Source organism: Lolium perenne, chromosome 2 (assembly GCF_019359855.2).
Source record: "Lolium perenne isolate Kyuss_39 chromosome 2, Kyuss_2.0, whole genome shotgun sequence".
Lineage (NCBI taxonomy): Eukaryota > Viridiplantae > Streptophyta > Magnoliopsida > Poales > Poaceae > Lolium > Lolium perenne.
Genome location: NC_067245.2, coordinates 189,817,649 through 189,842,550, shown reverse-complemented (window position 1 = coordinate 189,842,550; position 24,902 = coordinate 189,817,649). Strand labels below are relative to the sequence as shown.

The following is a 24,902-nucleotide window of genomic DNA, read 5'->3' as shown; positions in this document are numbered from 1 at the left end:
GAACCTCTTGACTTAACATCCTTTGCTATTGTCAAAACGATGACATACTCTGCCTTCTTTTGTAGAATCCGTCACAATATTTTAGAACTCTTCTAAATCTAGCATAGACAACTTCTAGCTCATTGTGCTACCTTTCAAACAACACTTAGTCTAATTTGAGATTTGAAATTTTATTTTCATATGTGACAAAACAAATATCGGTGCAACATTTTACAGCAATTTGTTTGTCATTTCTCCATACAAAACTATATATATATCCTTGGTTCTTCTTAAGTACTCAAGAATATTCTTACTGTTTTTCAATGATCATCACATGAATCATTTTGGTACATGCTCATAACACTTTTTAGAGCACAGGACATCTGATTGTGTACATATTATCCGTGATCTATAATCACTCATGTGTTTTTACTCATTGAGTGTCAGATACACTCAAGTCTTGTTAAAACTTCACATGACAAGAATATTTTCTTAATATTTCTATATTGAACTATTTCAATATCCATTCTATGTACTTTGACTTAAACATATTTTGTGTTTCAATCTATCTTCATAGATTTTGACACTAGATATGTTTCAGTCCATATCCTTTCATTGAAGTTAATTTCTCAATGAAACCTTTTTAATCAAGTATATAATTACATTATTTATAACCAACTATATGTCATCTACATAAAGTATTATAAATATGTCTCAGCGCTCCCACTTAATTTCTTGCAAATGCAAGCCTCTTCATCGTCTCTGATGAAATCAAAAACTATTTGACTATTTCATCCAGTGAAGATTCAAACTCCGCTATACTTACTTCATCAAATTGAAGTTTGTATACCTATCTAGTATTCCACGGACCAGCAAAACTCTTGGTTGTATCTTGTATACACCTTTTAATACATACTTCTGATAAGTAATGTATTTTGCCATCCTACTAGCATATCTCATAAAAGAAATATGTAGTGATTACTAGAATAATCCACATAGACTATAAGCATTGCTACGGAAGATCTAATCTTATCGTAGTCAACTCTTTGAACTTTGTCGTAAACAATTTCTCGACAAGTCGAGCTTCTTTAAGGATATTCCATCCAAGTCCATCAATTTTATAGATCCATTTACTTTCAAAAAGTATTTATCTATCTTGGATTTCATGGCATATAGCCATTTTAACGGAGTCAGGGCCCATCATAACTTCTTTGTTTGTAGTTGGTTTATCATTGTTCAAAATCAATCCTTTGTTCACAAATCATTTATTTGATCACAATGTAAACCATACCTACAAGGTTCAATATGTACTTCGATCTCCATGGCTAAAACACTTTGTAGTCATGTGAGCCATGTTCGTCATGGTCGCTTCCGGAACCAATTTCCGATGCTGCGCTACTCTGATCATTATGCTCAGGTTCATAAACCTTATCAAGTTCTATTGTCCTCCCACTCAAATACTTCGCTAGAAAACAATTTCTTGGAAATAAGCAAGTAACATTAACAAACACTTTTGTCGTTTACTTCATAGTGGAAAGAATTCCCAATCAATTCTTTGGGATAACCAACAAAGACATTCATCCGATTTTGGTTGTTAACTTTTAGACCAAAATTTAAAGAAAGGACTATTAGGGTTTATACCCATGCCATAACTCGTATGGTGTCATTTCTACGGATCATGATGATGCTCTATTCAGTGTAAAAGCGGTAGTCACTAAAGCATAATCCACAAAAATATAATGGCGTCATGATATTTTATCTCATCATTAATCCAACAAGGCTTGGATACATCTCTCGGATACTATATCATCATTATGATGCTCCAAGAAATGTGAGTTGTAGAACAATTTCATGACTCTCTTAGATGTTCGCTAAAACTCGTAATTCAAATATTTTCACCATGATCCAATCATAGATATTTGACTTTTCTATTACGATGATTTCCACATAATGCTGAAATTTATTTGAATCCATTCAAATGTTTCAAACTTCTTCCTTATTGAATATATCCACATATCTATACTCAATTCATTGTTGAAAGTTTTCATGAAGTAGAAGAATCTCCCGCACACAACTATGCCCAGTGAACCACATACATCATCGTGTATTTTTCACTAAGTTAGTTTCCCGTTCAACTCTTGGCCTATGAACGGTATTTTAATCATTCTCTTTTAGAAAAGATTTGCAAGCGCCAAATGATTCAAAAATCAAATGACTCCAAAATCCATTTGCATGGACTTCCTTCATGCGTTCCTTTCTAACATGACCTAAATGGCGGTTCCACAAATACGTGGAATTCAAATCATTTGCCTTATGGCATTTTGGCGTCAGTGTTATGTATGTGTGTTTCACCATTAAGATTTATAATAACTTATCCATCGTACATGGAGTAATGTCATAATTTGAACAACTCATTGTTTTCATTTGACCAGAGCAAAATAACAATTATTAAGTTCTTTATTATAAATTCTAAGGGCTAGATAGAATGCCAACGACGAACATAATAACACTTTATTTTGTTCCAGACGTGTATTCCTATCATATTCCTTGTCAGTCACTTAGGCCATTGTATTCTTGTATTGCGTTGTTTTGTATGACACTTCATACCAACCAATATAGTACTAATACCCAAGAATTTCATAGTGTGACCTAACTAGGAATATAACCATAACATGTATATCATTTATATACACCTGAGCTAGACATTCTAGTCTTTTCTTTCTTTCTGCCAATAATCTTTTGTAGTTTCTCTTTTAGCTTTCCTCATTATTTAGAAAAACACATCAACTTCAATAACTTCTCGGTTTGTTGGTCAAATACCAATAACCTTGAGGTTCTTACTTTGAAGTTGATCATCATATGACAAGTGTTCCAGATTTCACTATTAGTAACTTTGTAATATGATGAACAATTTCACTCATAATTTTATCCATTATATCATGATGACTTTCCGAGACCATGTCTGTACATGTTAGGCTCGTAAAGTTTTAACCTTAGTATTCGCATATGCAAATCTGGCTTGCACCCGTTGTATGCACACGTAGAATCTATAACATCCGATCATCACGTGATGCTTCGAAACGACGAGTCATAGCAACGGTGCATACTAAGGACAATCACTTCATGGATATGCGAATATCGTTAGTGCCCCAATAGTTGGAGGATTGGGACGCCTTGCGTCTTCAACCTTCGTACATTCCCATAAAACTTATGAGTTTATGTAGTCTCACCAAATTATATTCTATCATCTTGTAATAAGGTCTTAGATATCACATATATCTCATACCTTGATTATTTCTGAAAACTAATTTTTCAGCTCCTTACTTTTCAAACAGATTTGAACGGAGACAAGATAACTTTAGGTACTAATTGAAAACATAGCTCTTTGAATCAACAATGTGAGGTTTACTAAAAGTTTGCAATAGGACTTAATCAATTCTTGATTCTTTAACAATACGGTACCATTCCGTAAAGTTTCTTGTCAGATTTTAACAGTATTTCTATCTCAATTACAAGACTAGCGCATGGTAGAAAACGGATGCCAATACTACAAAATTAATTCAAAATACTACTCAGACTAAGTTTATGATAATTAGTTCATGTTTTAATCTAATTACTAATGAACTCCCACATAATACAACATCCCTCATAGTTGTTAAGTGGTACACGATCCAAATCCACTACACCAAAACCGATCATCACGTGAGATGATGTAGCTTCAATGGTGAACATCAACATGTTGATCATATCATCCATATGACTCGTGTTCAACCTTTCGGTTTCCGTTGTCCCGAGGCCATGTCTGTACATGCTAGGCTCGTCAAGCAAACCCAAGTATTCCGCGTGTGCAACATGGCTTACACCCGTTGTATGTTGAGTTTATCACACCCGATCATCACGAGATGCTTCAAAACGACGAACAATGCAACGGTGCATACGAGGGGAGAACACTTTATTATCTTGATATTAACGTGAGGGATCATCTTATAATGCTACCGTCGCAATCTAAGCAAAATAAGATGCATAAAGGATTAATATCACATGCAGTTCATATGTGATATGATATGGCCCTTTTGTCTTTGCGCCTTTGATCTTCATCTCCAAAGCACGGACATGATCTCCATCATCAATGGGCATGATCTCCATCATCGTCGGCGTAGCGTCAAGGTTCATGGCGCCGTCTTTCATGGTTGTTCACCTCATGTAGCAACTATTACAACTACTTTGAAATACTACTCAACATGAAATTTAAAGACAACCATAAGGCTCCTGCCGGTTGCCACAATACAATAATGATCATCTCATACATATTCATCATCACATTATGGCCATATCACATCACCAAACCCTGCAAAAACAAGTTAGACGTCTCTAATTTGGTTTGCATATTTTACGTGGTTTAGGGTTTTCGGGAGAGATCTAATCTACCTACGAACATGAACCACAATGGTGATACTAATGTTATCAATAGAAGAGTAAATTGAATCTTCACTATAGTAGGAGAGACAGACACCCGCAAAGCCTCTTATGCAATACAAGTTGCATGTCGAACGAGGAACAAGTCTCATGAACGCGGTCATGTAAAGTTAGTCCGAGCCGCTTCATCCCACTATGCCACAAAGATGCAAAGTACTCAAACTAAAGACAACAAGAGCATCAACGCCCACAAAACCATTGTGTTCTACTCGTGCAACCATCTATGCATAGACACGGCTCTGATACCACTGTAGGGATTACGTTGCATAGAAAACAAAAAATTTCCTACCGCGAACACGCAATCCAAGCCAAGATGCAATCTAGAAGACGGTAGCAACGAGGGGGTATCGAGTCTCACCCTTGAAGAGATTCCAAAGCCTACAAGATGAGGCTCTTGTTGCTGCGGTAGACGTTCACTTGCCGCTTGCAAAAGCGCGTAGAAGATCTTGATCACGATCGCTTCCGGCGCCACGAACGGGCAGCACCTCCGTACTCGGTCACACGTTCGGTTGTTGATGAAGACGACGTCCACCTCCCGTTCCAGTGGGCAGCAGAAGTAGTAGCTCCTCTTGAATCCGACAGCACGACGGCGTGGTGTCGGTGGTGGTGGAGAAATCCGGCGGTGCTTCGCTAAGCGTGCGGGATGTGGTGGAGGAGAGAGGCCGCTAGGGTTTGGGAGAGGGGGGCGCCGGCCATCTAGGTGGTGCGGCCACCTTGGTGTTGTTGGGGTGGCCGGCCCCCTCCCCTTGGCCCTCATTATATAGGTGGAACACCCAAGAGTTGGTCTACAAGTCTTCGAATAAGACCCCAAACCAAAACCTTCCATAACACATGAAACCTACCCAAGCTAGGACTCCCACTAGAGGTGGGAATCCCACCTTCCTTGGGAGGGGGTGGCCGGCCCCCCTTGGGGAGTCCACTTGGGACTCCTCCCCCTTAGGGTTGGCCGGCCATGGGAGGTGGAGTCCCACCGGGACTCCGCCTTCCTTAGTGGTTTCTTCCGGACTTTTCTAGAACCTTCTAGAACCTTCCATAGAACCTTCCGCATCATTTTAAATCTTATAAAATGACTTCCTATATATGAGTCTTATTCTCCGGACCATTCCGGGACTCCTCGTGATGTCCGGGATCTCATCCGGGACTCCGAACAAATATTCGAACTCCATTCCATATTCAAGTTCTACCATTTCAACATCCAACTTTAAGTGTGTCACCCTACGGTTCGTGAACTATGCGGACATGGTTGAGTACTCACTCCGACCAATAACCAATAGCGGGATCTGGAGATCCATAATGGCTCCCACATATTCAAAGATGACTTTAGTGATCGAATGAACCATTCACATACGATACCAATTCCCTTTGTCACGCGATATTTTACTTGTCCGAGGTTTGATCTTCGGTATCACTCTATACCTTGTTCAACCTCGTCTCCTGACAAGTACTCTTTACTCGTACCGTGGTATGTGGTCTCTTATGAACTTATTCATATGCTTGCAAGACATTAGACGACAATCCACCGAGAGGGCCCAGAGTATATCTATCCGTCACCGGGATGGACAAATCCCACTGTTGATCCATATGCCTCAACTCATACTTTCCGGATACTTAATCCCACCTTTATAACCACCCATTTACGCAGTGGCGTTTGGTGTAATCAAAGTACCTTTCCGGTATAAGTGATTTACATGATCTCATGGTCATAAGGACTAGGTAACTATGTATCGAAAGCATATAGCAAATAACTTAATGACGAGATCTTATGCTACGCTTAATTGGGTGTGTCCATTATATCATTCACATAATGATACAACCTTGTTATTAATAACATCCAATGTTCATGATCATGAAACGATGATCATCTATTAATCAACAAGCTAGTTATACAAGAGGCTTACTAGGGACTCCTTGTTGTTCACATAACACACATGTATCAATGTTTCGGTTAATACAATTATAGCATGGTATGTAAACATTATCATAAACTCAAAGATATTATAATAACCATTTTATTATTGCCTCTTGGGCATATCTCCAACACTTGGATGATCATCCAAACCTTTTATGCAGGACTGAATTTTTCTTCGCGGAACCTATTGGATTCAGCTGCTGGAGGTACCTTTATGTCCATCACTCTTGGTGAAGCAACAAAGCTTCTTTATAATATGATGATCAATTACTCTGAATGGCACACGGAAAGAGCTCCACAAGGTAAGAAGGTAAATTCTGTCGAAGAAACCTCTTCCTTGAGTGATAAGATTGATGCTATTATGTCTATGCTTGTGAATGATAGGACTAATATTGATCCTAATAATGTTCCGTTAGCTTCATTGGTTGCTCAAGAAGAACATGTTGATGTCAACTTCATTAAAAATAATAATTTCAACAACAATGCTTACCGGAACAATTCTAGTAACAATTATAGGCCATATCCTTATAATAATGGCAACGGCTATGGTAATTCTTATGGGAATTCTTACAACAATAATAGGAACACACCCCCTGGACTTGAAGCCATGCTTAAAGAATTTATTAGTACACAAACTGCTTTTAACAAATCTGTTGAAGAAAAGCTTGGGAAAATTGATATACTTGCTTCTAAAGTCGATAGTCTTGCTGCTGATGTTGATCTTTTGAAATCGAAAGTTATGCCTAATGAAAATCATCATAATAAAATTACTACTACAGCAAATGCCATCCAAGTTATAATTAATGAGAATATAAGATTGATGGCCGAATTGCGTGCTAGGTGGGAAAGAGAAGAAAATGAAAAAGAAGATAATATAGCTAAAGTTTGGACTATAACCACCACTAGTAATGCTAATGCTACACAAGTTGCTGCACCTCCTACTATTAATAATAAAAGAATTGGTGTTAGCAATGTTTCCACTTCTAATGCAAAGCGCGAAAAACTGCCCGAAACTGCTAAAAGCTGTCAAATCGCCTGTGATAAAACTGCTGAAATTTTTTCCAACATTGGGGATGATGATCCAATTGCTTTAGATTATAATGGTTTAAATTTTGATGATTGCCACATCTCTAAAGTTATAAAGTTCTTACAAAAACTTGCTAAGAGTCCTAATGCTAGTTCTATAAATTTGGCTTTCACGAAACATATTACAAATGCTCTCATAAAAGCTAGAGAAGAGAAACTAGAACGCGAAGCTTCTATTCCTAGGAAGCTAGAGGATGGTTGGGATCCCATCATTAAGATGAAGGTCAATGACTTTGATTGTAATGCTTTATGTGATCTTGGTGCAAGTATTTCTGTTATGCCTAAGAAAATTTATAATATGCTTGACTTGCCACCGCTGAAAAATTGTTATTTGGATGTTAATCTTGCTGATCATTCTACAAAGAAACCTTTGGGGAAAGTTGATAATGTTCGCATTACCGTTAACAATAACCTTGTCCCCGTTGATTTTGTTGTCTTGGATATTGAATGCAATGCATCTTGTCCCATCATATTGGGAAGACCTTTTCTTCGAACTGTTGGTGCTATCATTGATATGAAGGAAGGTAATATTAAATATCAATTTCCTCTCAAGAAAGGTATGGAACACTTCCCTAGAAAGAGAATGAAGTTACCTTTTGATTCTATTATTAGAACAAATTATGATGTTGACACTTCGTCTCTTGACAATACTTGATACACACTTTCTGCGCCTAGCTGAAAGGCGTTAAAGAAAAGCGCTTATGGGAGATAACCCATGTTTTTACTACAGTACTTTGTGTTTATTTTTTGTCTTGGAAGTTGTTTACTACTGTAGCAACCTCTCCTTATCTTAGTTTAGTGTTTTGTTGTGCCAAGTAAAGTCGTTGATAGCAAGGTTCATACTAGATTTGGATTACTGCGCAGAAACAGATTTCTTTGCTGTCACGAATCTGGGCAAAATTCTCTGTAGGTAACTCAGAAAATTATGCCAATTTAGGTGAGTGATCCTCAGATATGTACGCAACTTTCATTCAATTTTAGCATTTTCATTTGAGCAAGTCTGGTGCCTCAATAAAATTCGTCATTACGAACTGTTCTGTTTTTGACAGATTCTGCCTTTTATTTCGCATTGCCTGTTTTGTTATGTTCGATGGATATTTCGATTCCATTGACTTTCAGTAGCTTTGTGCAATGTCCAGAAGTGTTAAGAATGATTATGTAACCTCTGAACATGTATATTTTGATTGTGCACTAACCCTCTAATGAGTTGTTTTGAGTTTGGTGTGGAGGAAGTTTTCAAGGATCAAGAGAGGGAGATGATACAACATGATCAAGGAGAGTGAAAGCTCTAAGCTTGGGGATGCCCCGGTGGTTTACCCCTGCATATATCAAGAAGACTCAAGCGTCTAAGCTTGGGGATGCCCAAGGCATCCCCTTCTTCATCGACAACATTATCAGGTTCCTCCCCTGAAACTATATTTTTATTCCACCACATCTTATGTGCTTTGCTTGGAGCGTCGGTTTGTTTTTGTTTTTGTTTTGTTTGAATAAAATGGATCCTAGCATTCTTTGTGTGGGAGAGAGACACGCTCCGCTGTAGCATATGGACAAATATGTCCTTAGGCTCTACTCATAATATTCATGGCAAAGTTTCTTCTTCGTTAAATTGTTGTATGGTTGGAAACGGGAAATGTTGCATGTGGTAGTGTATAAATAAAATACTTGTAGAACATTGAGCTTTGATAACTTGATTCTTTGAAAATGTTTTGAGATATTTAGATGGTAAGGCTTGCTGGATAAATAAGTTAAAATTAGTAGTGGATTGTTGTCTTTAAGCTTGTGCCGTACTACAAACTCTATTTAAATAGTTGAAGGCGTAGTTGGACTTGATAGCTTTCTATGTCTGAGAGTTCATCGTAATAACTAAGTTGTGCTGAAGGTCGAGGGAGCTAGCAGGGTACTTGTGCCACCGTGAACGGCCCTCCTTGGAGTAAATTTTATTCATGCTCTTAATGATGAACCTGCTAGTTGTTTGCAATAAGCTTGTGAGTTCTTTTTGACTAATGTTGTGCTACAGTTTTTGGCACTTCCACCATCCAAATTTGCTAGCCTCTTCGGTACTGTGCATTGCCTTTTGCTCACATTGAGAATTGTGCATACTTCGCCGGTACATCCAAACCCGTGGGAGAACTTTCTCTTGTTCTCCTACACATAAGCCCATACATCTCCTCAAAACAGCCACCATACCTACCTACCACAGCATTTCCATAGCTGTTCCGAGATATATTGCCATGCAACATCCATTTTTACATTACATGCCATGTTGTCATTTATTATTTATATATTGCTTTGCATGATCATATACAGCTGATGTGTGGTTTACCCATGTTACGCTAGATCATTGCACATCTGCTACCGGCAGAGGCATACAGTTTCATACATCATGATTCATTCATTATGAGTTATTTGTACCAAAAAGTGTGTTGTCATATTAGGATGTTGCCCCTAAAAATGAAAAGAGCCGTGGAGGCCATCAAAAAGAAAAAAAAAGAAGAAGAAAGAAAAAAAAATGAAAAGAAAGAAAAAAAGGAGAGAAGAAAAAGAAAAAAAAAAGAAAAAAAAAGAGAATAAAGAAAAAGGGGGCAGCATTACTATCTTTAATCCACACTTGTGCTCATGTTTTAGCACCCGCATTATTCATAGTCATCATTTGTGCTCATGTTTAGCACCTACATTCATATGAGAGAGTTTTCATGTTTTATTAGTATAACTATGTGGGGAATTTACACTATAGAACTTGGGTTGTATATTCCAATGATGAGCCTCCTCAAAAGTGCTCTAGGTCTTCGTGAGCAACCAAGTTGGATGCACCCCCACTAGTTCCATTGGAGAGCTTTCATACACATATAGCTCTATGTGCATCCGTTGCATGGCAATCACTACTCCTTGCATAGCTTCGATCATAAGGCTTCCTCTTGTCTAATGGTCATTTACACCTTTGCAAGCCTTTCTTCCATTTGGCCTTCCAAACCCCCATTAACGTTCTTTATGCCATAACATCCTGGTGCTAATACCAAATGCTTGCGCTCACCGGTTGAGTAGACTTCGAAACAGTTGATTCATGACGTTCATGTTTATGTTTACTTGACTGAATCCTTCTTATGTTGTGAAAATTTACTTGATGCTTGGAATGAAGGATAGAAATTCTATGTTGAATACTTAATACATCTTTAATGAACTTTGTACGGTTGCATGTCTTTAAAGCAATAGTTCATGAAAACTTCTAGCTTGTCTAACTCTTGCATTATCATCTCTTATATCAATATAGATACTTGCTTTGAATGATTTGATCTCAGCTCATATGCTTTACAATAGTATGATCAAGGTTATGATGGCATGTCACTCCAGAAATTATCTTTGTTTATCGTTTACCTGCTCGGGACGAGCGAAACTAAGCAGGGATGCTGATACGTCTCCGACGTATCGATAATTTCTTATGTTCCATGCCACATTATTGATGATATCTACATGTTTTATGCACACTTTATGTCATATTCGTGCATTTTCTAGAACTAACGTATTAACAAGATGCCGAAGTGCCAGTTGCTGTTTTCTGCTGTTTTTGGTTTCAGAAATCCTAGTAAGGAAATATTCTCGGAATTGGACGAAATCAACGCCCAGGGTCCTATTTTGCCACGAAGCTTCCAGAAGACCGAAGAGTCAACGAAGTGGGGCCACGAGGTGGCCAGGAGGGCAGGCGGCGCGGCCCCACCCTTGTCCGCGCCGACCTGTCTCCTGGGCCCCTCGCGACGCCCCCTGACCTACCCTTCCGCCTACAAATAGCCTTCGTCGCGAAACCCCCAGTTCCGAGAGCCACGATACGGAAAACCTTCCAGAGACGCCGCCGCCGCTAATCCCATCTCGGGGGATTCAGGAGATCGCCTCCGGCACCCTGCCGGAGAGGGGAATCATCTCCCGGAGGACTCTACGCCGCCATGGTCGCCTCCGGAGTGATGTGTGAGTAGTCTACCCCTGGACTATGGGTCCATAGCAGTAGCTAGATGGTTGTCTTCTCCTCATTGTGCTTAATTGTCAGATCTTGTGAGCTGCCGAACATGATCAAGATCATCTATCTGTAATGCTATATGTTGTGTTTGTTGGGATCCGATGAATAGAGAATACTATGTTATTGTTATCACCAGAATTTGACCGAGTCAGAGGTGGGCCACGATTGAGGAAGAATTGAAGATATACATGGAAGGAAAAACAAGAATTGGCCTTATACACGAAGTTGGGCTGAATTGCCCATTGTATCTGTAATATAGTAGATCGTATCTTTAGGTTAAAAGTTAGAGTTTTACTCGTGCACGGTTAGGTGCACGTCCGAATTAGAAAGTCCGCTGGACTATAAATATGTATCTAGGGTTTATGGAATAAACAACACAACGTTCACCCCAAAAACAAACCAATCTCGGCGCATCGCCAACTCCTTCGTCTCGAGGGTTTCAATCAGGTAAGCGACATGCTGCCTAGATCGCATCTTGCGATCTAGGCAGCACAAGCTCCACGTTGTTCATGCGTTGCCCGTACTGAAGCGTCTTTGATGGCGGGCAACGTAGTTATCATAGATGTGTTAGGGTTAGCATTGTTCTTCGTATAAACATGCTTACGTAGTGCAACCCTTGCATGTCTAGCCGTCCTCACGTCTATCTCAGATGTGGGGGCGGCACCCTGCTTGTTCATCGTCTAGTAGATCTGATCCGTTACGATTGCTCCTTGTTATGCAAGGATTAGTTTAATATCTGCAATAGTTAGGCCTTACAAAGGGGGGGAGGATCCAGTGGCACGTAGGGTGGCGTTCGCAAGTCCTAAACAGGATGTTCCGCGGATCAACATCATTGTTGGTTCTTTGGCCTTGTTTAGGATCGGCTTATGAGCACCGTGCGTGGCCGCGAGGCCCAACCTGGAGTAGGATGATCCGATTATGCGGTGAAAACCCTAAATCGTCGTAGATCTCATTAGCTATATCTTGATCAAGCAGGATCACCAAGTATTCGTGCACCCCGCACGGATCATGGGTGGATCGGCTCTTTTGAGCCGATTCACAGGATAACCTGAGAGCCGATCGAGGCTCGTATTTAATGTTTACGTGTATGCCATGCAGGAACTAAGCGAGGCATCCCCATCACCTTCCTGACCAGGTATAGGTCAGGTGGCACGCCCTTGCACTTCGCATCGCCGCGTGTGACCAGAAGAGCATTGCGGGCCGTCGCTCGGAGGGGTCTCAGCCAGCCGCAGCTCTAGGCTCTTCCCGGCTCTACGGTGTTGACAGGCCACTGCCCGACGGTGGGTTTTGGCGATCAACACATTCTGGCACGCCCGGTGGGACGATCGTCTACATCAACCACATCGCCATCTACATCTGAGATGGCGACGGACGGCACGCCAGTCACCTACGAGGAGCTGCCTGTTGAGCTCAAGAAGAAACATGACGAGATCAAGGCCACCCTCGAAGCCGACCTCATCGGCTCTTTTCAGAGAACCCGTACCCATGGCATCAGATGGAAGGGATTCTCACCACAAGGTGCACTCGATGGGGTAGATCTCTCCGCCCCGTCGGAGGAACGCACCATGGCCCTACGGCAGGAGATCAACTACTTGGTGGCTCACTCGCTACACCGCCACTCTGAAAACTTGGTCAATGTGTTGGAGCGTCTCGCTCTGCGCGTGATCCAGGAGATCATGAGCCACCGGTACTCGCCGTCAGGACCAGCTCTCGGGACGCACCAAGGAGAGTTGCCACTCCAGTCCCGTCCACCGCTGCCATATGCGTTGGCAGCACCACCTGAAGTGCCGGCTACACCGGCATTCGTCGTCTACAAGATTGGTGGCGATCCTAGCGACTACCAGTTCTTGACGGAGGCGCCTAAGGAGATCCCTCAAGGATACTCGTGCACGTATGTGCCAGATTGTGGCAACTGGGCACTCTCAAACCAGGCCACAACATCAGGGACTCCGGCGCAGACAGGAGGAACGTCAGCAACAGAGCTTGAGAAGCAGACGTGGCTAACTAAGTATGCCACCCCGACGAAACTCCAGAGCCCAGCTCCTGCAGTTGGCTCAGAGCTGGAAAAGCAAACATGGCTGGCTAAGTACGCCACCCCGGCGAATCTTCAGAGTGCATCTACTGCAGCCGGCACGGCGGATCAGAATCAGTACCATACTGAGAGACCAGTTCGGCATTATGCCGAAAAGGAGGGCAATCGGCTATTCCAAGCCGTACCCCGACGAGTACGAGATGATCCCGCTGCCACCTAAATATCGGCTCCCTGACTTCTCCAAATTCAGTGGATCAGATGGCTCTAGCTCCATCGAGCACATCGGCCGATATTTGGCGCAACTAGGACCGGCTTCAGTGTCGGATTAGCTACGTGTGAGGCTCTTTTCACAGTCCCTCACAGGATCGGCTTTTGGATGGTACACCTCTTTGCCAGCAAACTCCATCCAGTCTTGGAAGCAATTGGAAGAACAGTTCCATATGCAATATCATTCAGAAGCTTCCGAGTCTAGCATTGCCGATCTAGCCCAACTACGTCAGAAGCGCGGAGAAACGGTGACAGAGTACATCCAGCGCTTCAGGAATCTTAGGAACCGATGTTATTCGGTTCGTATAACTGAAAAAGAAGCAGTCGAATTGGCAGTAGCTGGCCTTGCAACACAGCTCAAGGACATGGCCTCCCAAGCAGATTATCCCTCGCTGGCGCACATGGTTCAGAAACTATCAGCATATGAACAGCGCCACCCAGACCTGTACCAAGACAAGTTCAAGCGTGCAGTAGTCATGGTCGATACGGAGGAGGTTGAAGCGCCTGCGGGAGACCAAGAAGTAGCAGTGGCTGAGTGGACTCGGGGAGGAACCCCCGTGTCCTGCAAATGGGTAAAGCCACCAGGGCCGCCCAGGGGATTTGATTTTGACGTGACCAAGACTGAACAAATCTTCGACCTCCTGCTCAAGGAGAAACAGTTGACGATTCCTGAAGGTCTCAAGTTCCCTACGGCACAAGAGCTAAACGGAAAGCCATACTGCAAGTTCCACAACTCGCTTTCCCATGCCACCAACGACTGCAGGGTGTGGCGTCAGCACATCCAAGCGGCGATAGAGAAGGGGCGCTTAATTTTCAGCCAGTATGCCATGAAGGTAGACATCCAGCCCTTCCCCGCCGTTAACATGGTAGAAGTCATCTACCCCGAAGGTGGCCAGCAAGGTCCCACGTTCAGCATCAACATGGTAGGAACTGGGAACCACTCTGGCAAAGATGGAGATGAGGGCAGCTGCTCTCATAGCAAGGATACAGAGGAAGCCACTCCACGCGATCGGCTCCATCATGATGGCAAGCGCTACGTCACAGAGGGAGAAGTCAAGAACATAAGATATCAAAGACCTCTCTCTGATCACCTCCTCAACAAATATGTGAGTCAGTATGACCAACGCCGACGGTCCAACTATAATGATGAAGGAGATCGTCTGGCTAGAGAAGCCAGAAGACATCGTCGGCAGGATCGCGATGAGGGGGAGCACGAGCGCTGTGCCACGGACAGGCCAAGGGAGCAAGATGACAACGCCAGACACTGGGACTGCCCTTTCTTCAGACACTGCTGGGATTCAGGAATGAGCCGATTGCCCACCATCGGCAATTGCCCAGAATGCAACAAGAAGAAGAAGGAGGCATCCAACGTGTCTGTGTTTGAACGCTTGGGGCCTCTCCCACCACCAAGCAAACGTGCTGAGTCACTTCGTTGGGCAGATCTTGAGGATTCCGAAGACGAAGGACTAGAAGAAGAAGAAGACAGGTACCACCGTCCAAGGTGGTGCCCTGACGGACTCAGCCGTTCACAAAAACGCAGGGTTCAGCGGTTGCGCAGCCTGGAGGAAGCCGAAAGGTTATACCTACATACGCTAAGGAAGGCACGGCCTGATCTGGCTGCGAAAGTTCAGCGAGCCCTGGATGAAGAGGGTCGTCCACGGAAAATGGAGTGGCGTCCCAAGCAAAGGAGAGCCGATGATGAATCATCGGCTGGCACAAACATGGTGTTCATCCTCCCTTCAGAGTTCAGTGCTCCAGGGTTAGATGAGACATCCGTGGCACAACTTGACTGCGGCCCACGGCCGGTTATCTTTGAGAAGCCACGAGATAAGAGCTACAGGCATCTGAAGGCCCTATATTTGCGAGGATATATCGATGGGAGGCCTGTAAACAAGATGCTGGTGGACACCGGAGCGGCAGTTAACATCATGCCGTACTCTATGCTACGTCGGCTAGGACGCTCTAGCTCGGATCTAATCAAGACCAACGTAACATTGAGTGATTTCAACGGCCAAGCGTCTGAGGCACAAGGAGTTCTGAACGTGGATCTGACCGTAGGGAGGAAAACTATCCCTACAACGTTCTTCATCGTTGATAGCACAAGCAGTTATGCTGTGCTGCTGGGAAGAGATTGGATCCACGCCAACTGCTGTATCCCCTCCACGATGCACCAATGCATAATACAGTGGGATGGAGATGAGGTAGAGGTCGTCCAAGCTGACGACTCAGCCGAAGTTTCAACGGCTGGCATGAACGCATGGGAAGCAGCAGGCCAAGAACCCCTCTCAGGCATCAACTTGGACGATTGCGAGCGTATCGATGTGACAAAGGGAAGGGTTAAGCTGGTTTTATCCACTGGCCTGACCATGTAGTCGAAGCAAAGCGACGTGCAACTTGGCGAGGCTGATCCTTGTGATCGGCCCCAGAGGTCTATGAAGGGACATTCTGAGAACCTTCGATCGAGCGCTCCAATCATTATGGAGGCCGATCCCAGCAATCGGCCAAAATTATCCTAACCACATGTTCTGCTTGTGATCACCCTCGACCCTATCAGGAGCCGACGTGCGAATTACAGAGCCGATATCTGCCATTCTTTAACAGATTCGGCTCGGGGGGCACCTAAACATGGGTACAGATGCAGGGGTACATGTGTGCAATGAAGTACTGGGGGCTGATAGGAGAAAAATCGGCCAGTAAAAAACTTTTTACAGCCGATGCAAGGGCATCGACTTTAGAATTGGGTAACAGCCGATGCGCAGCCATCGACTCTAGTGGAATTATGTGATGATTATCGAGTCTCCACCAAATCTAGGCCGGCGGTGGTGCCTTCTGTTGCTTCGAGGGAATAGAAATGATGGAAATATCTTCAGCTGCTTCGAGCCGATCCGGGTTTCTGAACCTTTTTTGTCAAGGATTTCCAGTCTCTAGGGCTAGTTCAGCTGAAACGGAAGATTATCGGCTGTCTGAGGAAGAAAGAGGATCGGCTTTGGCGCATTCTCTCTGACATTCTCGCCTCGAATAAGGCTCGGGGGGCAGCAGTCCCGAGTGAGGCTCGGGGGGCAACAGGCCTGGTGGATGCTCTGTTTTACTCTGTCTAAAGAGCCGATGGGGATACCATCGGCTGCTCCTTCATTGCAACCTTCTTCACAATAACGAGGACTGCAAAGGATTGTTGGGTTTGGTTGGAAAAGTTCAAAGGTTTCCCCTGAAGATCCTGTATTTTCCACCAAATTTAGAAAATCATCAGTTAAAGAAGGGAAGAGTGAATTTCAAAGAACCGATGCGGTGCTATCGGCTCATTACGCATTGGCAAAGGGGACGAATCGGCAAGGTCAGTAGAAGAAGGAATCGGCTAAATTAAACTCAAAAGGAATCGGCAAGATCAAATTGGGGAAAGTTCTTCATTGATAGATTTCTTACATAAAGAGCTGGTTGCTCTCAAAAGGAAGTACTAGGGGATACATTGCCCCATCTACTACTACTGGCCCTATTCTAGAGGTCCTATCTACGGGCCATCACTGCCCTCGTCGTCGCCATCGTCGCCACTGTCGGCGCTGCTCCCGGCGGGCTCGTCGTCGCTCCAATGGCCGCCGACCGGGCCCTCGTTGTCTTCATCTTCTTCGTCAGCGTCGTCCTCGTCGCTGTCGAAGTCGCTAAGATTGCCCGGCCAAGGGCAGAACCGCTTGGCCGGCGGCTCGTCGGAGGAGCTCTCGTCGTCATCCTCCTCCTCCTCTTCCTCCTCTTCCTCCTCCACCTCATCGGAAGAGGTGAAGTCGCAGGAGAAGTTGTCGTCGTCGCTCTCCTCCTCCGTTTCCCCAACGGCGAGGTAGCGGAGGTCGCTCTCCCCGTCCGTCGAGGACTGGTCGTCCTCGGACCAGATGGAAAAGTCGTGGTCTGACTCTTCCCCGGCCGCAATGGCGCGGCGGATGTTCGCCGCGTGGACCTCTGCCGGGTTGTACTCCGGCGTCGGCTCACGGGATGTGGAGGACTGGCTGGAAGGGTCCGATGGAGCAGAGGAGGAAGAAGACATGGTGGCAGGAGGGCTTTTTGGAGTGCTAATGCGGAGGAGATACAGAGGAGAACTGTTCATGGCGGTTAAATAAAAGGGGAGATAGTGGAAATTCAATGCCACAGCAGTTTCCGAGGAAGTGGTGCCTAGAAAAAAAAAAAAACTGCCAGATCACGCGGAGAAGTTGAGAAGGCAGGACATCATGATGGAGGATACTGCGACGGTTCTGCCACGACATGACCCGACGAAGGAAAAACAGAGTGATTTTGGAATTACCAATTCCAAAACCAGGGGGGCATGTGTTATCACCAGAATTTGACCGAGTCAGAGGTGGGCCACGATTGAGGAAGAATTGAAGATATACATGGAAGGAAAAACAAGAATTGGCCTTATACACGAAGTTGGGCTGAATTGCCCATTGTATCTGTAATATAGTAGATCGTATCTTTAGGTTAAAAGTTAGAGTTTTACTCGTGCACGGTTAGGTGCACGTCCGAATTAGAAAGTCCGCTGGACTATAAATATGTATCTAGGGTTTATGGAATAAACAACACAACGTTCACCCCAAAAACAAACCAATCTCGGCGCATCGCCAACTCCTTCGTCTCGAGGGTTTCAATCAGGTAAGCGACATGCTGCCTAGATCGCATCTTGCGATCTAGGCAGCACAAGCTCCACGTTGTTCATGCGTTGCCCGTACTGAAGCGTCTTTGATGGCGGGCTACGTAGTTATCATAGATGTGTTAGGGTTAGCATTGTTCTTCGTATAAACATGCTTACGTAGTGCAACCCTTGCATGTCTAGCCGTCCTCACGTCTATCTCAGATGTGGGGGCGGCACCCTGCTTGTTCATCGTCTAGTAGATCTGATCCGTTACGATTGCTCCTTGTTATGCAAGGATTAGTTTAATATCTGCAATAGTTAGGCCTTACAAAGGGGGGGAGGATCCAGTGGCACGTAGGGTGGCGTTCGCAAGTCCTAAACAGGATGTTCCGCGGATCAACATCATTGTTGGTTCTTTGGCCTTGTTTAGGATCGGCTTATGAGCACCGTGCGTGGCCGCGAGGCCCAACCTGGAGTAGGATGATCCGATTATGCGGTGAAAACCCTAAATCGTCGTAGATCTCATTAGCTATATCTTGATCAAGCAGGATCACCAAGTATTCGTGCACCCCGCACGGATCATGGGTGGATCGGCTCTTTTGAGCCGATTCACAGGATAACCTGAGAGCCGATCGAGGCTCGTATTTAATGTTTACGTGTATGCCATGCAGGAACTAAGCGAGGCATCCCCATCACCTTCCTGACCAGGTATAGGTCAGGTGGCACGCCCTTGCACTTCGCATCGCCGCGTGTGACCAGAAGAGCATTGCGGGCCGTCGCTCGGAGGGGTCTCAGCCAGCCGCAGCTCTAGGCTCTTCCCGGCTCTACGGTGTTGACAGGCCACTGCCCGATGGTGGGTTTTGGCGATCAACAGTTATGTTGATTATCAATTTATATCTATGTGTTGTTTATGATCTTGCATGCTCTCCGTTATTAGTAGAGGCTCTGGTCAAGTTTTTGCTATTAACTCCAAGAGGGAGTATTTATGCTCGATAGTGGGTTCATGTCTCCGTGAATCTGGGGAAGTGACAGAAATCTCTAAGATTATGGATGTGCTGTTGCCACTAGGGATAAAACATTGGTGCTATGTTCGAGGATGTAGTTACTGATTACATTACGCGCAATACTTAATGCAATTGTCTGTTGTTAGCAACTTAATACTGGAGGGGGTTCGGATGATAACCTGAAGGTGGACTTTTTAGGCATAGATGCATGCTGGATAGCGGTCTATGTACTTTGTCGTAATGCCCAATTAAATCTCACTATACTCATCATAATATGTATGTGCATGGTTATGCCCTCTTTATTTGTCAATTGCCCAACTGTAATTTGTTCACCCAACATGCTGTTTATCTTATGGGAGAGACACCTCTAGTGAACTGTGGACCCCGGTCCAATTCTCTATACTGAAATACAATCTACTGCAATACTCGTTCTATTGTTTTCTGCAAACAATCATCATCCACACTATACATCTAATCCTTTGTTACAGCAAGCCAGTGAGATTGACAACCTCGCTGTTTCGTTGGGGCAAAGTACTTGGTTTGTGTTGTGCAGGTTCCACGTTGGCGCCAGAATCCCTGGTGTTGCGCCGCACTACATCTCGCCGCCATCAACCTTCAATGTGCTTCTTGACTCCTACTGGTTCGATAAACCTTGGTTTCTACTGAGGGAAACTTGCCGCTGTGCGCATCACACCTTCCTCTTGGGGTTCCCAACGGACGCGTGTCGAACGAAAAGACAATACGTCAACCACGCGCATCATTGGGGCAGATAACTGAAAATCGTTGACAAGTTTCATATTTTTTGGTGCCGGACAGAGACTTATAAATATGTGAGTGTACTTAGCCTATTATATCTCGTGCGATCAAGTTACAGTAGCATGCAGAAGCTCATTCCATGCAGATGCTCGTTTCATTTCAATACCTGAAACTACTCCAGTTTTGGCAGAGAATTGAAAATCGTTGATAAGTGCCATTCTTTCACATCTGCATACTGAATTATAAGTCTGTGTACATACTACATACCCTGGCAGTACTGTGTGTTTTACATGGTATTGTTAGATTATCTTACCTGGCAGTACTGTGTGTTTTACATGGTTGTTATATCCTTTTTCGCGAACCCCTGATGGTTGTTATAGCGTTTCCAAACTGTTTTTACTGCATACGGCTCTGTCCACTTTGTGCCCATTGGTGCTATAATTTCTCTTCCCAGCGGGACCTGAAGATAGATACTGTATCTCATCCCGGGCGGAATCTGAACCTAAATGTCAGTAGTGTATATCTGGGTGCAGCTCCGTAAATGTGCGCTATATACATGTACTGGCAAAGGTGTAAACAGGAGTATGACATAACCAGCACTCACCCATAAATTAGGTGTCAATTTATTCATGACAAAACCTAAAATGCTTGGAAACAACTTATTGGAACAATAGACACTCTTGAAGAACCAAAGTCAGACTTGCAAGTTCTAAGGTAACACTTTCTTATGTCCACAGACAACCTCCTGAAATTAAAGTGACCAGATACATAAATTCAGGACTACATCAAAGTTTAGTTTCTGCACATCTTTTTACGAAAGTAGTTTTGCACATTGTTATGTTTCGGGATTGTGTCTTGTTGATCTTGTTATTGTATATTATTATTTTGTATGTTCAAAAGTTTTAGAATCCATGCTAATGATTTGCCGGCTAACTGCCTTTATGTGGTATGCTAATTCAGCCGCTGATTGGTTGTGACACCCAAGGATCATGGTTGTTTCAATGGGATACTTTTTTTACTGCTGTCGGTTCAAGAGTGTAGCTTTGTCTTTTTTGCTGAGTGGAGCTGTTGTATTTTTTTAGTTGTGGCATACAAAATTCAAAACTGGACTATTTTTCGTTCCCCACAATCCAGGGCCGTAGGTATTAGGTGATATGAACATGCTTTACTCATTATAAGATATATGTGCATGGCCAACGGATGTGCATGGTATGTTAGCCGAAGGACAGCTTTGTTTCCCCCAAAATACATTCCCCATTAACTACTTAATCAGTTGTCAGCTGCTGGCCTAATTCTTCTTTCATTTTGTATACAGGTTCCGCCGTGGAGAAATTCCCGATTCCAGGCCCGCGAGTTCAGGGAGGAAGAGTGCACTAGAGACAGCTATGAGGAGATGCAGGGACAAGCACTCGGACGTTATAATTGAACCAGAGTTAGGGATGGAGTTTGATTCGCTGCCTGAAGCATTTGATTTTTACAACATTTACTCATGGGAGATTGGTTTTGGAATAAGGTACGGGTCGTCAAGAATTAACCCTGCAAAGAGCAAAGTCAGGCAGGACATAACATGTGGCTGTGAGGTAAGTAGAAACCCCTCGTGTCATGCCCTCAAGTAGAATTTTTTAGATACGAAAATGCAGATTCGCGACAACGATCACGTTTTAAATGACGACATCTTCCTTTATAACATGAACAGGGAAAACCTAGGCACTTAAACTCACGATCTGTTTGCTGCGGCTGCCGAGCTATGATTCGTCTGCATCGAACAGATGACTATGGATGGTACATTCATGAGTTCAGAAGGGATCATAATCATGGTTTGGCAGTGAACAGCGGCCAAAAGATGCAATTTTCTTCGCATAGGTTCATTGACCCACACACAAAGGACCTTGTTAGGAACCTCAGGGACAATAACGTCGGCCTGACCAAGACCTTCAGCGTAATAGGCAGCTTCTTCGGATCAATGGAAAATATCCCTTTCAACAAGCGTTCACTAAGGACGCTCTGTGCGAGTATCAGTAGGGACCATTCGGAGGATGACATCAGGAAAACATATGAAGTGCTGTCAGAAATGAAGATGAAGGACCCCAACTTCTGAGACAGCTGCTTGGTAGACTCTGAAGGGAGGATCAGAGCACTCATGTGGACAAACGGCAAGAGCCGTATGCAGTACAAGATGTTCGGTGATGCTATAACATTCGACACAACATACCGCACAAACCAGTATGACATGCCTTTTGGATTGTTCGTGGGTGTCAATAATCACTTCCAGAGTATAATCCTAGGCGGTGTTCTGTTGACCAACGAGAAGACGGAGACATTTGAGTGGGTGTTCAAGGAATTCGTCTCTCTCATGGGCGGGAAACCACCCATCACTATTCTGACAGGTATAGGGCTGAAATGTACATTCTCATTTTCTTTGGTGTCTGAAACCGAACTGAATTATGTACATTGAGATTGGTATATCGTACGTAGCCAGGCATCTCACCTGAGTTTTCCATCTCCGAAACACAGATCAATGCAGGGCGATGGAGATCGCGATTGATGCCGTCCTCCCCGACACCACACACAGATGGTGCAAGTGGCATGTGTTGCGCAAAGCGAAGGAACACTTGGGGTCATTCTATTCCAAAGCCGTTGGATTCCGGGACGAGTTCCACAAGATCCTGGAATACATGATAACAGTTGAGGAATTCGAACAAGCATGGTCGGAACTCATTGAGAAGTATGGTCTTGAGGATCACCCTTACTTAACTCAGATATATGAGGTTAGAGAGAAGTGGGCCAAGCCATACTTTGCAGGAGTTTTTTGTGCCAGAATGACAAGCACCCAGCGATCTGAGAGCGCAAACCACATGCTGAAGGGGTTCGTCCCACCGGGGTCTTCCATTAATATGTTCGTGAGGCACTACGGGAAGATGCAATTTGACAGGGACCAGGAGGAGAATTACCAGGAGATGCGGGCTCGGCTGGTAAATAGCCGTCTTAACCTAACCATTTTTTGAATCACGCTCCACGTGTTTCTGTAGTTAGATGCTTGAATAGGATGCTTCTGTTTTGTACAGTTTCGAAGTCCATTTAGACTGACATGTGGTTTCTTTTTTTTCCTTACATACAATGCCAGGGAGGTTTGGTGCTCAACTCCGGAGTCCCCATTGAGGTGCATGCGAGCAAGATATAAACGCCAAACATGTTTGGCTTGTTCCAGAGCCATCTTTTTCAGTCGGGGTCATACATTGTGCGAGAAGTGATAGATGGTCACAGATTCATGGTGAAACACATTTTCGCCGAAAGGAGACAAGAATGGTCTCGGACAGAGTACGAGGTGGTAGCTTCTCCGGATAAAGAGTATTTCAAATGCGAATGCAGTATGTATGAGCACATGGGAATGTTATGTGGTCATGCATTACGGGTAATTATTACTCTAATTGATCATGTGCAGTTTTCTAAAAGCCGGGAACTGAAAATGCATTCCATATGGAAGTTCGGCACCCCGATGTTGGTCCTGATAGGTGGCTTATCTAACTAACCAGTATATGTCTTTTGTCATTGCAGGTCATGATAAACCTAGGGGTAACAAAAATACCAGAATGTCACATTATGAGGAGATGGACCAGGGACGCGTACTGTGACATGCCTGAGCATCTCATGTTGTATCAAAAGGATAGCGCTACTACGAAATCCACTAGTTTCCGGCACTCGGCTCTATACAGGACTGCAATTGAAATTGTTCAGATGGCTGACAGCAATCCGGAGTCATACGAGGTGGCAATGTCTCACTTTCTAGATGCCATCCCCATCTTGTCTGAAACAAGCAAGATAAAAGATGGCCTTGGTCTAGAAGAGAGAGTCCAAGCAGCTGTGAGAGTGAATCCTTCAGTCATTTTCGAGAGCTGCAGTCTCCGTCCGGACATCGTTGCTCCTCCAAAAAGGAAAGACATGGGTCGACCAACATCTGCAAGAAACAGGCCCGGATACGAGAAGGTCAGTGTGCCAAGAACAAAATTCTGCACCATATGCCGTAGCAGGTTTCATAGGGCGAATTGCTGCCCTTCCAACCAGAACAAGAAGCCACGAAGAGAGGCCCATTGCTCGAACTGCGGTCTGGCTGGGCACAAGAAGAACAATTGCCTGACCCCCAATTACTAGCATCACCTTTTTCTTTTGGTTTGGGATAGGTTTTCCAAATGTAGTCATGGCCCACATCTCGTGGTTCATCCTAGTCCAATGTTATGGTCCTTCCTTTGCAAATCTGCCCCCTGATCCTTTTGGTGCCAAACTGGATTCATGATTAAGAGCCGGAGTTTATCCAGTAGAACACCATGTTTCGGGGGCTGTTTTGTTGATACGAGGCAATTGGGATGCATATGTCATGCATCGGAGTTTTTACTATGCTGTTTTTGTGAAATGTGAACAATGCATATAAGTTGTCATATCCGGCACAGGCTGGTATCTATACAAACGAGTGCATCCATCCCAAAGTTCATGTTTTGGTTATTTCCACTGTGCAAATCAGGATACTTACAGTAGCATCATATCCAGGATACATAAGCATCCTAGATGGGATAGACCTCGTAGCTGGTCTATCGTTTTAACCAAAAGATGATAACCAGTTGTGTTTTCAATAGCTTATTCTCAGCCAGACCTCTTTTTCTGATTTGTTTTACAACCTATCATTCGAACACTTTCTGTCCCATTTGAGAGTTCGATTTGATGCCCCTATCGACAACCTCATTTTTTGGTCGGGACAGTGTGAAAATAGGTTTGAATGTGGT

General features: G+C 44.0%; 1 pseudogene; it reads left to right on the top strand.

The window, feature by feature from the left end:
* Positions 1-24,341, top strand: part of LOC127306840 (protein FAR1-RELATED SEQUENCE 5-like) — a 29,989-nt pseudogene extending 5,648 nt beyond the window's left edge.
* The last annotated feature ends 561 nt before the right edge of the window (positions 24,342-24,902 follow it).